This window comes from Lotus japonicus, chromosome 2, assembly GCF_012489685.1.
Source record: "Lotus japonicus ecotype B-129 chromosome 2, LjGifu_v1.2".
Taxonomy (NCBI): Eukaryota; Viridiplantae; Streptophyta; class Magnoliopsida; order Fabales; family Fabaceae; genus Lotus; species Lotus japonicus.
The window spans coordinates 16859829-16874814 of NC_080042.1; the positions used below are offsets into that span (position 1 = coordinate 16859829).

At 36.1% G+C, this 14986-nt stretch overlaps 1 long non-coding RNA gene across 1 annotated transcript; it reads right to left on the reverse strand.

Annotated features, from left to right (window-relative positions):
- Positions 1 to 3436: 3436 nt before the first annotated feature.
- LOC130735277 (uncharacterized) lies at positions 3437 to 5579 on the reverse strand. The gene is made up of 4 exons (XR_009018368.1): positions 5518 to 5579; positions 4280 to 4385; positions 4125 to 4177; positions 3437 to 3726 (listed from the first exon to the last, which is right to left on the reverse strand). It is a non-coding gene; the product is annotated as an uncharacterized LOC130735277 (long non-coding RNA).
- Between the last annotated feature and the right edge of the window lie 9407 nt (positions 5580 to 14986).

Sequence of the window (14986 nt, forward strand, 5' to 3'; positions counted from 1 at the left end):
GACTCATTCTTCATATTATGCTATGGATCTTTTGGATCCTTGGCTAGAGTACATCATACTATAATTTTTCTGTACTCATAATTTTTGAATTTTCACGATTTATATTCATATTTTAAGAGTCAACTACGGTACTTCTGGACACGTAGGCTATAAATCTTCATGATTCATCTTAAAAATTTGTATCCCATGAATCTTTCAGGATTCATATTAAAAATTCTTATTCCATGAATCTTCAAGATTCATCATAAAAATTTGTATGTCATGAATCTTCATGATTCATCTTCAAAATTTCACTATGGTACATCTGGAATAAAAGAAAAATAAATGATTTGAAGAAGAAGAAGGAAGAAGAAAAAAATTATATAAAATTATACCTTCAACATGGATGTGGTACTTACTCGCTTGAAAGAGAAGCGGAAGAACTTGAGTTATGGAGAGACTATCGTGCTGATAACGTGTTATGAATAAAAGGGAGGAAAAACAACTAAAGAGAGAAGAGAGCAAAAGAAGAGAGACTAGTGTGAATCATGAGTAGTAGCTACTTGGTGCAGCCTCCTTTATTTATAGAGCTAGGTTAACATGCAAAGACAAATTACATGGGCTTGACTCATTGGCCCATGATGGTCATTTTATTTACAACAAATGAATAATAAATTTGATGTAGTTTTTTTTTTTTCAAATTTCAATTTAATTACTAATGTATTTAATACAAAGAATTTATTGCATTACTTAATGTATTTAATGCAAAAGTTCAAGTCTCCTTTATATACATATTATATATATATATATATATTTATTGATATTATATTATATTATATTATATTATATTATATCACCTAAAAATATTATAAAATTATGATATCAATAATCAATAATCAATAATCAATAATCAATATATATATATTGATATTGATTATTGATTATTGATTATTGATATCATAATTTTATAATATTTTTAGGTGATATAATATAATATAATATAATATAATATAATATATTAGAGATAAAAAAAATCCTTATTTAAATATCTAGACTTACCCTTACCAATAAGAAGTTATCTTATACAATCCACTATATATTGACAAGACATATCTCTTCCATATTGTGAGAAAAATAATAAAAGTTGAAATTCTTTAAAATGACGGTGCATATCTATCTATCTCATCTCTTGGTTTTATGCCTTGTTTTGGTTTTGGTTTCAGGTTGGGAATAAAATTTTTGTTTGATTTACATTCTAGTGAACAATTTGCCAACTAATAGTGGAATTAATATGATATACTCCTTTATTTTATTCGCTATTGATTAGAAAATAAAAGAACTTATGTTCTTATCCAAATAGGATTTAATAATTGGATTTTTAAGGAAATGTTAATAGTTATTATTTTGAGGCGAGATATCACAAGGTAGAAACTAAGTTAAATAATATTTTAATTTTTCAGAAAGTCATACTTGTGGGCTATTTTTGTGTGTATGTATGTGAGGAACCTCTTGGGTATAAATTTTTTAATAAACTTTGTGTTTGGTACAGGACTAGCGATCGGCTCTGAGATTGCAAGAGGTGGGATACAAAAATGCATAGGGTCTTGCAGCAATGATCTTGAATGCGTAAGGGATTGCTATACCCAGGGTTATCCTTGGGGTGGAGACTGCTATCCCACTACCGCGTTATGTTGTTGTAATAGATATGGTATTATGTAATCGCAACTAGCACACACCGCCAAATTATCTAGTGAATAAATGCAGTAGTACTAATTTATTTAGTACAATAAAGTATAAACATATAATATATTATTTTTAAGGCCATATATCTAGTAATCTAGTTTTATTTGATGGGCATCTAGTAATCTAGTTGAAAGCATAAAACTAGTTGATTTAATTAAAGGATTTTATAAAAGTATATCACCCAAGTGTCCGAATAAACTATAAAACAACGACAAAGAATATATCGTTATGATTTTAAATTTATTTAGCATTTGTTTACTTACTGGACATATAACAAAAATAAAGTTCATGAATTTATCCTAAACTTGACAAAACCTTCAAATAACATATAAGTTCAATTTCTATGCATTGACGGTGTAAAGTTTTTTTACACGACCAACTAATTAGATTTCAAAAATGTGAGAAAATCTATTTTTTTATTTAATTTCATTAATTAATGTGGCACATCCACTACACCAAAACGCGCTATTTAGCGGCAGTTGGATTTGTTAATAGCGACGGTTAAACCGCCGCAAAAAATTTTCTCGTTGGTTGTCCAACCGTCTGTGTTTCTTGCGTCGCGAGTCACTCTAACATCGTTTTTTAGCAACCGACGCACAGGAACAATTTAAACATAGCGTCGGTTGCAACCGCCGAGAGTTAAAAAAGTATTTTATCATATACTTTTGTGGCGGTTAAAACCCCAGCAAATTATTCTCCGTAAATGTCGTCGGTTAAAAATGCCGTGAGTCAATGAAGAATTAAATTGTATGCTTTTTTGGCGGTTTAAACCGCTGCAACATGTTCTACATAAATGGCATCGGTTTCAACCGTCGCGGTAACCTTATCATTTAATTTTTATTTTTATTTTTTGAATTTCTACTTCCGACTTTTATTAAGTAAAAGGATAATGACTTTTATCTAGTGCCCTAGCACATTTTCTAGACATCAGATACATATTTAGCAATCCCAAATACATAATAACATTTTAAAGTGAGATAGAAGGGGAAAATGAGAGGCAAAGACTAGATTTTGGTTCCAAGTTCATGTTTTACCACTTTCATTTTCATAAAGGTGGCCACCTTTACAAAATATTCCTTCTTTAAAAAGGCAAAATCATCATGTTCACCCAAATGCGTTGGCATGGGTTACCTAGTTGTTGGGGTTGGTGGTTGAGTCAGAAAGGGAAGCATCAATATCCTCATGAGCTTGCTTTCTTTTCTGCTTCCCCATGCTGTTTTCTTTTCCACAGAGAAGAGACAACAAAAGAAGATGGATTCATAAGGAGAAAGAGTAAGAAAAGTTATGAATCATAGAAATGGAGAGAGAGGTGAGAGCACGCTATGAGTATGTGTGTGATCCTTGTACCAATTCACTCTGCCATTTTTTTTAATAGTCTTTAATTGTTACCTTAAAAGATCCTAATTTTCGAGTTACAGTTGTGTTTTTTTTCAGCACAAATGACAACACTGTAGAGCAACCTTGTGTGCTAAACAGGGATTATAATTTATAATGAAATGAAAGTTCATTTTGGTAAACCCCACCACGTTTGTGCCTTTATATCAATAGAAGTTCATTTTGACAGCACAATTGATAGCTTTTTAGATTATAAATCAAATTTTTCCATTAGATTTTTAAAAATAGAAGGCATTTAAAAATATGACTACTTTTTAAGAATATACAATTGAGTGTAAAGACAAGCTACTCATTTTATTATATTACTTTTAAGAATTTTTTATAAATTCATACCATGATCACGATCACAATATACAAAACCTGTAACCTGCAGTAGAACAATTACAAGAGGAACATCTTATATTACAAATATGGAAAGCAAAGATAAAAAATACCAAACATATCAAGCAACATGGTCTCATCCATTGCCCTTGAAGAAACTACAATTAAACATGAAGCACAATCTATACACAGACCAAAGTTCACTCAGAATTTGTGTTTTATTCCACATGTTTATTTCCTACAACTGATCTTGACAGCAACTCAACTCTTTTAAGCTCCTCCAGGTTTCTACGGACAAAAATAGAAGAATGTGTTATATTGTGCTAGAATGAATTACACAGATAACATAAGATCAACAGTAAAATATTAATGCCATAAACAGTTGGTGTTTGACTTTTGTTTTTCATCTTCCCATTTTGTTGACACCTATGGCTAAACAGAAACATTTTATTATGTAACTTGAAGGAGTTTGCTCTTAATTTTGTTTGAAGGAGGCCAAAACTCTTCTTGTGTTTAGATGAAGAGTTTTTAGCATTGTCACATTGTCATGCAGCATTGCCTTGAGTTAATTCATGCACAAAAGATTTTTTAGCATTAGCTGTCTATGATTTAGCTTCCTATCCTTACCAAAGAGAATAACAACAAGCTTACAATATACGGGCTATGTATTGACCAGTGTTACTTACAATAGGGCTATGTTATGCCTTTTTCTTTACTTTGCTTGGTGATGACTAGGAGTCTGCAAAAAATATAAAAGAGTGGTTTATTAATATTGTAAACACATCCAAGAAAAGTATGGAAGGCATGTATGGCAATACATGTATTGACAAGTATAGCTTACAAGGTTATCTATCCCATTGGCTAGATCCGGTGGAATGGCATGTATGACAATACATGTATTGAGAGTTGAGATTCTAAGTCCTTGTAGTCTATCAATAAAATAAAAACTGAAAAAGGAACAGGTTCCATAAAGGTCAAATATAGTCAAATTGCAATGAAAAAAAAGATGTTACAAAATAGAAATCAAGAGGGTTAACACACTATGATGTTCAACTGAGTAAAGAGAGAACTGAAAATCCGCAACAATGTAAACATATCTTTGTATTCCTCCATGGAAGAGAACAAATGATACAATAAAAAGATTAACATTTAGGTAGAACAAATGACTCAATGTTAGGCCTAAATTCTTCACATATATGATGCTTTCTGATTTCAGGTGATTGAATTAAGCCACTCAATGAATCCAGCACATATCTGATGCTCAAAGAATTCTCACAACTAAAAGGGAAGCCAACATACAGTATAATACAGTTTAAAATTTTTCAGATGATAAATATCAAACAGGTTCAATACTTCAACATACTTTTTTTGATAACTACCACATGATTATTTAGAGTTATAAAGTACGCATGGGAAAATGAATCTGATGCTTACAACTCTCAAATTGCAACCTTCTGAAACTACATTCAATTGACTTCACTCTCTGATAGGAGCTCCTAGAATCTTCTACGAGACTATTTCTACTTAGACTGATTACTCTCTAAATAACACCACAATGCAAAGTTGTCAGGGCACACAATTTTTAGAGAGGTATCAAACTTAAAGGGAATTTACAAGAAATATAACAAACGGTGGTAAAGGAGAATAAGGAAAGAAAGAGTCCCATTGTGGTCAAGGCCTTTCAAAGAAAACTAAACTATAACTTTATCAAGTGTGAAGGAATCATTACGATTTTACTACACACAATAAAATCTTATCTAGTCTTTAAAATCCATACTCCCCACCAATCTACAAGAAGCATACTGATAACAGAAAGATTATCATGAAATTACAAATGCTTGTGTATTATCTACTAGTTACCAACCAAAACAATTAAACTTGGTAATGTGCACAGTGCAGTACAGACCTTATAGTTATTCATTGAAAACACTATATCCTAAACTGAACTTCGTTATGTGCTTCCTATTTGATTTATAACAAAGCCTGAGTTGATTCTCTATTTACCAAAACTACACAACAAAGATCAAAGTTCCATAATCAACAAAACTGCATTCTAAAAGTATAGAGAGATGGTACTACCGATTGAAGGGGAACTTCAGATTGAATCAACTTCAGATTCCATCACATCTTCAGATTCTGCAATTTAAAATAAATGTAAAACAAAAATTAACAAAAATCAGACTAAACACAACCCTAGATTTTCAGATTTGAAATCAAATTGAAGATATCAATGATCTTCAGATTTGAAATCAAAGTAAAGAGTCATCTCAGATTTGCAATCGAAGAAAACAAAGAGGATTGAAATAAAACTCGCCTTCAGTGGGAAGAGATCGAATAGATTGGAGATGGCGGAGAACCATGGTGCCGAGGGAGAGGGACGACTGCCAAAGAGAGATGATTTGCGACGGTGGAGAAAGCTGGTGGAGAACGCTGGTGGAGAACGATGGCGGAGAACGGTGGTGGAAAACAGAGAGAGACGGGACGGTGGAGAGAGAGTGAGAAATGAATGAGTGAGGAGTGAGAAATGGATCTAAAAATAGGTTTAGTTTTTTTTTTAACTATAAATAGTTTACTGGCGGTTTAAACCGACGATAAGGCAAAACAACCGACGTCAATTCCATCAGTTGCCCAACTGCCTTAAAGGAAAACATTTAGCGGCGATGTTTCAATAAACTGCCGCTATCAAACCGCCGCTAAATCCCGTATTTTCTAGTAGTGATCTTTACGATCTAATTGGTTGACAGTGCAAAAAACTTTACAATATCATGTCAGTGTATCATCTTTTTTCTCATCACATATACCTCATTATATACAATGATGACAATGGTGATTGAGGCGGCGTTGGCGGAGGGAGATGGTTGTAGCGGTAGTGGTGGTGTTGGGTATGTAATGCTAGCAGTGATGACAATGGTGATTGAGGTGGTGGAGGCGGCGATGGTGATGGTTGTGGAAGGTGATGGTAGTGGCAGTAGTGGGTGGTGGGAGGAACTAAAATTTAAAAGCACTTAAGAAACTATTAATTATAATTAGAACTATCAAGGAGAATTGCTAAATTACTGAATATTTCTTTAAATTATCAAATTTAATCTTAAATAAAAAATATAAAGTATTAAAAAAGTAATTATGTCTCATAGTTTTTTTTTTTCGAAAGTTGTATATACTATTATATTATTGAAAGATAACATTACATAATAACAACGCTCTTATAAATATGGAAACTAACACCCCAAATCCAGTAAAAAACAGGGCCAAAAAGACTCTCCTTCTTTGGAGTTATACTTAAGGACTGTGCTTCATTAAAAGCTTACTAAGAAAAATACAGTGGAGAAAACCATAGTGAAGGAAAAATAGTACACAACCTAAAGTACACTACCCAAAAGCCAAAAACGAGCTATTACCAAGCTATCACCCCGAGACATCCAACCCAAAACAACATTATCAGACTTGAAATTAAGGCTCAAAACACCATATCCAATACGACACCAACAGCACACCATTACAAGATCCCAATTCTTCTCATTTCTTCACAACCCAGCAATCTTGTCTTCGAAATCCACCATAATTGCTTGGAAAAAATAACAACCCAACTACGATGTTGACCGCAAGTCCTTCTTGACCGCTGGATGGGTCTTAATAAAAGCAAGGCCTGACTGCCGGCATTTTACCCCTTTCAAAAGAAATGTTAAGAAAGGGTTGTCAACCAAAGACTCTTTAGGGTTTTCGACCATCGTGAATACCTTGAGCTCTTCACCTATAGAGATGGGATCGTCTGATTCCCATTTTATTGGACTGAAAAGCCCCTAGGGTGATGGATGTTGATGATGACTCCCTAACCAATGAGGACAAGAAAATCAACTGCTTCATTGCCAAGTTTAATGTGCTTGATAGTGTGAAGCTTTTGAACGCCGCCAAGTATGAGGCGGTAGACAAATTCTTGGGTAGATACTTGATGACCCTATTTTAGTAGTGTTTTTAGGATCATTTCTTTGTGAGTTTTGAGTCTTTTCTCTTTGTCTCATGTAGTGTTTCATGCATTCTCATGCATTTTTATCTTTATTTGAGTTTTTGTTTGGTTTTAGTAATTATGTAGTTTTATAAGGGTCTTTCTTGCATTTTTATATAGTTTAGGACTTGCATTTGTTTTCCATGGAATTATGAGGACTATTGTGCTTAAAAGCCCTTTGAATTTCTCGATATTTTTCCTTATCTTGGTCCTTAAGTGCTTCAGTCGGTAACTCATGAAGAAGGAAGGCCAAAAAGCTTGAAGAATTGATGGAAACAATCAAAGGGGGGTTACAAGAAGCCAAAAAGTCACAGAAACGTGTGTCTGGCGCCCAAGCGCCCGTGCCTGGCGCCTGAGCGCCAGCCTTCTAGATGAGGGATTTTTGCTTCTGCCTTATCGGCGCTCAAGCGCCCCAGGGCAGTGCTTGAGCGTCCATGCTTGAGCACCCTTGCTAAAGGCTAAACTATAATCATATCGGAAGATTGTTGTGGTTTAGGGAGTTGGGTTGAGATTGATCCTTCTATGCTTGCTACTAGGAATAGAGTGTGGGTTGGGTTTTGTTGGCCTGAATTTGCATGATCTAAAACCTCATATAAATGACTAAGTACACAAGGAATTGGGCTTAGCTTTTAGTATGGGAGAATTGCTTATGTGAGGAATCAATAAGTGAGTAACTAGGCTAGAGCAACAAGGGATTGAATCAAGGTTTCATATGCATAGGGTAGGTTGACTAGAGAGGATTGGATGATCGATAACCCAAGGAATCTTTATCAATTGATATTTTCAACTCTTTACTTTTGCTTATTTTGCAAACCCTTTTATTACAATCAACCAAATCAAAATCTGAAATTTACTTGCTTTCAAACTCACAAGCTTCAAGCTTAAACCATAGTTCTCACTCACAGACCCTGTGGATTTGATATTAAAACCCTGAGATATTTGTGCACTTGCAGATTGTCCAACAAGTTTTTGGCGCCGTTGTCGGGGACTGTTTGTGGTTTTCGGTTTAAGTGACAAGTTTGTAGTATTTCTAAACATTGCATTGAATAGTTGTTACTAACCTTTTCTTTGGTTTTTTTATTTCAGTGTATGCAAGGTAGGCTTGACACGGTTCCATTGGTGTTTGATCCGGAGCCTGAATGTACTCTCCACCGTCATTGAGCTTAACAAAGAGCTGCTGAGGTTGCCGCCATGGCTGCCCAAATGACGGAAGAGGAGATGCAAGCGCACATAGACGCAAGGGTGCAAGAGGCCCTTGCTCAAAGACTTGTAGAGCAAGAGGTAGAAAATGTCAACCGCTCTTTGAGAGACCTCACCATGGCTGCCATGAGTTATGACTATCCCGGCAGCATTGTTTTCCCCGATGGCATGGGAAACTTTGAGCTGAGACCGGCATTTATCAATTTGGTAAGCCAAAATCAGTATGCAAACATGGAGCGGTTCATCCTCAATTGCAACTCCAATAGAATGCAAAATATCTCAGCGGATACAATCCGCTTGAGCTTGTTTCCATTCTCATTGAGGGACACAACTGAAGAGTGGTTGAACTCACAGCCCCAAGGTAGCATTACATCTTGGGAGGATCTAGCCGAGAAGTTCACCACAAGATTTGTTCCTAGAGCCCTCTTGAGAAAGTTGAAGAATGACATTACTAGAGTACTCGGTGACTTTCAATTATCACCATAGCTCACCTTAGTGGCTTTCCCAATTCCAATAACTCTCCAAATCCACAACAAAGTCGACTTTTCCCCGTCTTTCGTAAATATTTTCCCCTTCAGTTCTCCTATCCTTAAACGTTAATAAAAATTGTTTCGATTCGAATTAGTCAAGTTATGAGTTTATTTCTCAAAGTCTAAGTTTCCCAAAGTCTCTAGTTTTCGAAATTCTAATCATTCTAAGTTTTCCAAAAACCCTCCAAAAGAAGTTTCCCGGGGAAAGTCTAAGTATTCAAACGAACCCCAACAGATGGCTAAGTCTCAAACCCCACATTTGAACTCGCCTAGGGTTGTTCATCCAACCCGAAATATCAAAGATCACCAGACCAATGAATCTCCACTCCGAAATTGCGTCAAAACGCACAATCCAACAAAAACACAACATCACAAGTTATGGAAAAGCATCATAACATCAACTCATCATCATAAACAACATCAGATAAAGCATAAGTCGAATTTATCGACACCTATCATGCAATCATAGCTAATATAGTAAGTTTCCCTAACCTCGAGCTGATCCAGCTTCGAAATCACAAGCTCCTTCACTCAAGTGCTCTGAACCTTCCAAAGTTCCTTCAACTGAACCTCGGAGAAAACAAAGCAGAATCCACACAAAATCGATTAGTTCGATCGCAAAACAACACATAAATAATAGACAAAGCATTAAAGCTTCAGAATACGACCATCGGGTACGAAAAGACAAGTTTTCGAAAACGAAAAACTCCCCCCCTAAAGGAATAGCCCACGACCCTTAAGGAAAAAAGAGCTTCGACTCTTTTTCTTCGATCAAATCAGTTTACAAGGTAGTTTTAGGGTAAAACTAAAGCAAAGAAACTGTCAGAACAATTTTCGGACAATCGGGTCGAAATACGACTATCCAGGGGCATTTTGGTCCAAAATAAAGGCTCAAAACTTCGAAGTTATCAGTTCTGAAAACAAATTTGACAGCAATGATCCTCATGACATCTGTGACAACAAATCCTAAAGGCACGAAGTCAGATTACAGCTTTTCGACAATAAAGTTTCGAAATGTGAGACAAAAAGGGTTTTGAAACAGTTTTTCAGATCCTGGACAATTGGATCACAATCAGCGTTTACTGAAAGAGGTTTTAGGCTCATGGGAACCTAGAGAACATAACCCAACCAAGAAATCGAAGAAATCGGACCATTTTAGAAAAAACTCAAAACTGTAAGCACAGAAACGACTTCAGAAACTCAGCAGAAACAGTAATCAGAGGTAGGATTCATGATAGTTACCTCGATACCTAGAGGTAGGGACGAACTGCGCGAAGATTGGTCGAGTTTTCGCGAAAAATTCTTCTCTCCCTCTCTCCCCTAACTCGCGGCCCCAAGGTGGAAGGAAAATGAAGATATTTTGCTTTTTCGCCTATTTATAGGCGGGTGAAATCGCGGGAAAATGAAAATTTCGCGATTTCGATTTTTGCAGCACGTTCACCGAGAAATTCTAAGAGAGATTCTGGCGTCAGAATTCCAGAACTCAAAACAATTATCTAAGATTTGGGAAAAACGATATCCAAAATCCCAAAAACGGTGTAAGATAGTCTGTCCCGAAAAACTACTTTTTGCTGTGATGCTCAAACAATAAAACTTCCTACTGAAGAAAGATTGGAAACGTCGAAACAAGTCTGGCAACGCGGACGGAATCTTCGTTAGAAGTCCCGAATAGAAAAAGTCTTCATCCATCGCTCAAAACTAGGGTTTCGAAGCAAAGAAATTAGCGTCGGCGGACTTCCGAAAAGTGAAACCTATCGTGCGTACAGTCCAGAGTTCCGAAATGAAACGCTGGTCGAAGGAAAAATAAAGAGAATCTTTAAATTTTCCAAGAGTTCAAAATCTCACTTAAAACGTTGCTCTAAAAGCGACATAGCCTATACTGGACACACTCGCCATAAGGCAGGTGTGCAGACGACTCGCACTAACTCTGAAAACGACTACGCAACATTCCTCAAGCAATTCCTGGACTTTCTTCTTCATTAATCTTTCTCAAATATCAAACTCCTGTCACGCTTACACTGATTCTACGCGTGAGTCGAAAATTAGCTTGTTCTGAAAATCCAGGTCTTACATTTATGCTAACCTATTGCAGATGTCGGCTAAAAGTGTAAGACCCGGTTTTAGGGTATATTATTTTAATAATAATATTGAATAATATTCTGTGAACTATTTGTGTTATATGTGATACTATGCATTTAGAAACGGAAATTATTTTATTAGGGACATTATTAGACCTTAATAATATCTAGACGACGATGTACTCCTCATTACGATCGTTTTGACTGTAATATCGCTAGGGTTATTTTCCGACGACTTTTAGGTTAAATTTGGCCCGACAACGGCGATGAGTTGGCGAATCGAGTCGGCGAGTACAGTTTCGTGGGCCAAACCTTATGGCGAGGTGCTGGGCATGATTTTAAGAATATTCCATGAGGAAATATTGCTTTGTTTTATTTTTGGAGGTTTTATTTAAATAAAATGTATTTAATTATTTTAAAACCTATGGTTTATTAAATAATTAATTCTGAAAATATTTTTGAGTTATTATGAGAGTGGAGCACTAAAGTTTGGAGATAAAACCATTGATAAGGTTTTTGAATTTAAATTTGAAGTTTTGATGCATTTAGGAGGGAAATTGTGTATTTAATGCATTAATTATTTTGGGTTTTTATTTAAATTATTATTTTAAATATTTTTTTGAGAAAATCTGAGCATGGTGAAGGTGGTGGACGGCCAAGGCATGAGGAGGAGGAAAAATGAATCTTTTGCAACTATTTTCCTTTTCTGGCTAGGTTTTATGAGGGAGAGATTTTAGGGATTTTGACTCATTGACTTTCAATTAATGAGGGATCAATATTTGAGTTTTTAAAACCATCAAGGATCTTCTCATATCTGATTGAAAACCTTTTGTAGTCAAATTTATATATTTTAAAAGATTAAGGATTTAAATAATAGTTTTAAAAGGGTTTTAATTAGGAAAAGTTTTGCAAAAACCCTAGTTGTGTGTGTCTGTGGCTGCCGGCCATATATAGGAGAAAAGGGGGGAGATTTTCTTTTTCTTCCTCAAGTCTAGAGAGCTGAAATAGAAAGGCAAAAACACATCCTCATTCACATAAGTTTTCATCAAAGAAAAGAAAAAGGGTTTCTTGAGAGAGAAAGAGAGAGGGAGACGCACGAGAGAGAGAGGAGCAAGGGAGAAGAAGGTGTTCGTGAGAAGTAGAGCAAGGAGAGGAGACCGTGATCATCTTCTTCAACCATCTATCCCTCTTCTTGATTTCTAGATCGACAAAGGTAAGGGCTTTTTCGGGTTTGGGTAGAGTCTAGGCTATGTGCTTCATGATTCTTGTCCTATGATTGCAAAACTATGTATGATTGATGATAGGTGATCTCTCTAACATGTGAAACTTTTATATGATGAGTAGAGTCTCTTCTTGAACATGTTTTAGGGTCAAAGCTTCTGTTTTTACATTCTCTAAATGTGTGATGCCATGATCTATGAAAATTCTTAGGCAAAACCATGCCAAACTTAATGTATATGCTTGGATCTATGTTGGTAGTCAATAACATGTGTTAGAATGAGTTGTGTGATGATGAACATGAATGAAAAACTTGCTGGATTTTTCATGAGTTGTATGATTAAGCATGATAACAAGTTTTGGTAAACCCTATACCTAGTATTGGTACAGTCGAACCCTAATTTGTTAGGGTTAGGCGCCTTTTTTTTTATCTTCTTGCCTAATTGTTTTAAGTTGTTGTAAGTTGCTGATTTTTACTACTTGATATGTAAAGAAGCATGATTAATTGATGTATTAGAGATGCTTGGCCGAAACCCTAATGCTCTCTACGGTTTAGGCGTTGACTATGTTTACATGATGAGAGTTTGCTTGATAATCTTCTACTTTTGTGAAGAATGGGACAAAACTCTAACCCTCCTGTTGATTACACTATGCTTGATGATTTATTAACTTAACTCTAGGATATAATATTAGTAGCTAAACCTAGAGATGCGAACTCGTTTGCAAGTAGTGATTGATATGGTTATAGTGCTAGGGTATAGGCTATGGACCATGAGAACGATGGTGCCGTTAGAGACAAACGGTAACTTGCACGCGAGGGAGTTTGTGGATTGACTGTGTGGTCTCCACGTGATAACCATGATTTAGTCATGAGATAAGGATTGACTGCGTGGTCTCCTTGAGAACTTGTGGATTGACTGTGTGGTCTCCACGTGACTTCGGTCGACTGTGTGGTCCCCTTGTGTTGTTCATCTGCGGATGATCGAGACTGGATCCAAGGTGTTGAGGTGGTTGTGTGATGGTGAGGACGTTAGCCTAACTAAACCTTAGGATTGCTAACTCTAGATGTGAGAATATGGGACTGATATTTCATTGGATGATTACCATGAACCGTTTTTATTTGTGACTTTTGCATGGGAACTGACTCTCTGTTATGTGTTATTTGTTTGTTCTAGGGGGGCCCATATGACTTTAACCAAGAGCGCAGTGCATTCTTGGGAGTTGACGCTCCGTGACGAGCATAAGGATGGGGCTTGGGTGATACGTCGGCAATGCTACTCTTCGGTGCACCAATAAGAAGGGAGAGTGGATTGACTATCAACTGCATACTGGAATGGTGGAACTACCATTCGCGCTTATTTTTTAACTTTTACAACGCTTATGAAGCGCTGTAGAACTTACCGCTGTAGTACTGTCAAGCGCTTTTTTAGAAAGCATTGTAGAACATGTATTGTTCTAAAGCGCTTTTGTAAAAGAAGCGGTTTAAAAAGTGCATATGCTAAAGCGAATTTTAGAAAGTAGCGCTTTAATAAGTCTTTCTACTAATCACTTCAATTATGAAACGCTTTAATATATGTGTTTACTACAACATTTCTATCAAAAAGCGCTTTAATATAAGTGCATACTAAAACATCCCTATACAGAAGCGCTGTAGCACTTGTTAACCATGTATATATCTATGGGCAGTCTGAAGACATATTCTGGGGACTCAAGACCCCAGGAAGTTCTATTTCCTTTAACTAGAATCACTACCACCACAAATTTACTTGTTTCACCAATACAATACAAAGAAAAACACCCCAACAAGACTTCCCAATGTGCCCCTGTTACCATTAAAATAAAGCAATGAAAATTGCAACATTCTAGCTAACATAGGTATTATCTATTGAAAAAGAACATAAGTAATTGCTCAAAGTTGACACAGTCTTAGATTTTATGTGCTTGCTAAAACCTGCATACTATATATTCCACTATGAAATTTTCGTTTCTCAAAACACCAACTCTGAATTGTTGCCTTAGCCTCAGGATAAAGTCTAAAATAAAATACTGTAATTGCAAGATGGAATTCAAGATAACATTAAGAATTGAAAAAGGAAGGGAAAAAAAGGGCTCTACAATTTTTTCTAACCTTTATGCAACTAAAATCTCAAGCCAGAATTTTCGACTCTGAAGCATAAGGTGTAGGATCACGCGCTTACCACTACGCCAAAACCAATTGGTGTTAGTGAGGGCGCAACGTTATTTCTTATAGCGTAGCAGACAGCGCCCCGTTTCGAATGCTACCTACAGGCAGGATGCTGGCCCACCTGGACCCAACAATCCCCCCCCCCCAGCACCTGCCAGCCAAACTAGCTGCACAGCATGCCTTCCGTGGGATTCGAACACGGGACCTGGCTCTGATACCACTTGTAGGATCACGCGCTTACCACTACGCCAAAACCAATTGGTGTTAGTGAGGGCGCAACGTTATTTCTTATAGCGTAGCAGACAGCGCCCCGTTTCGAATGCTACCTGCAGGC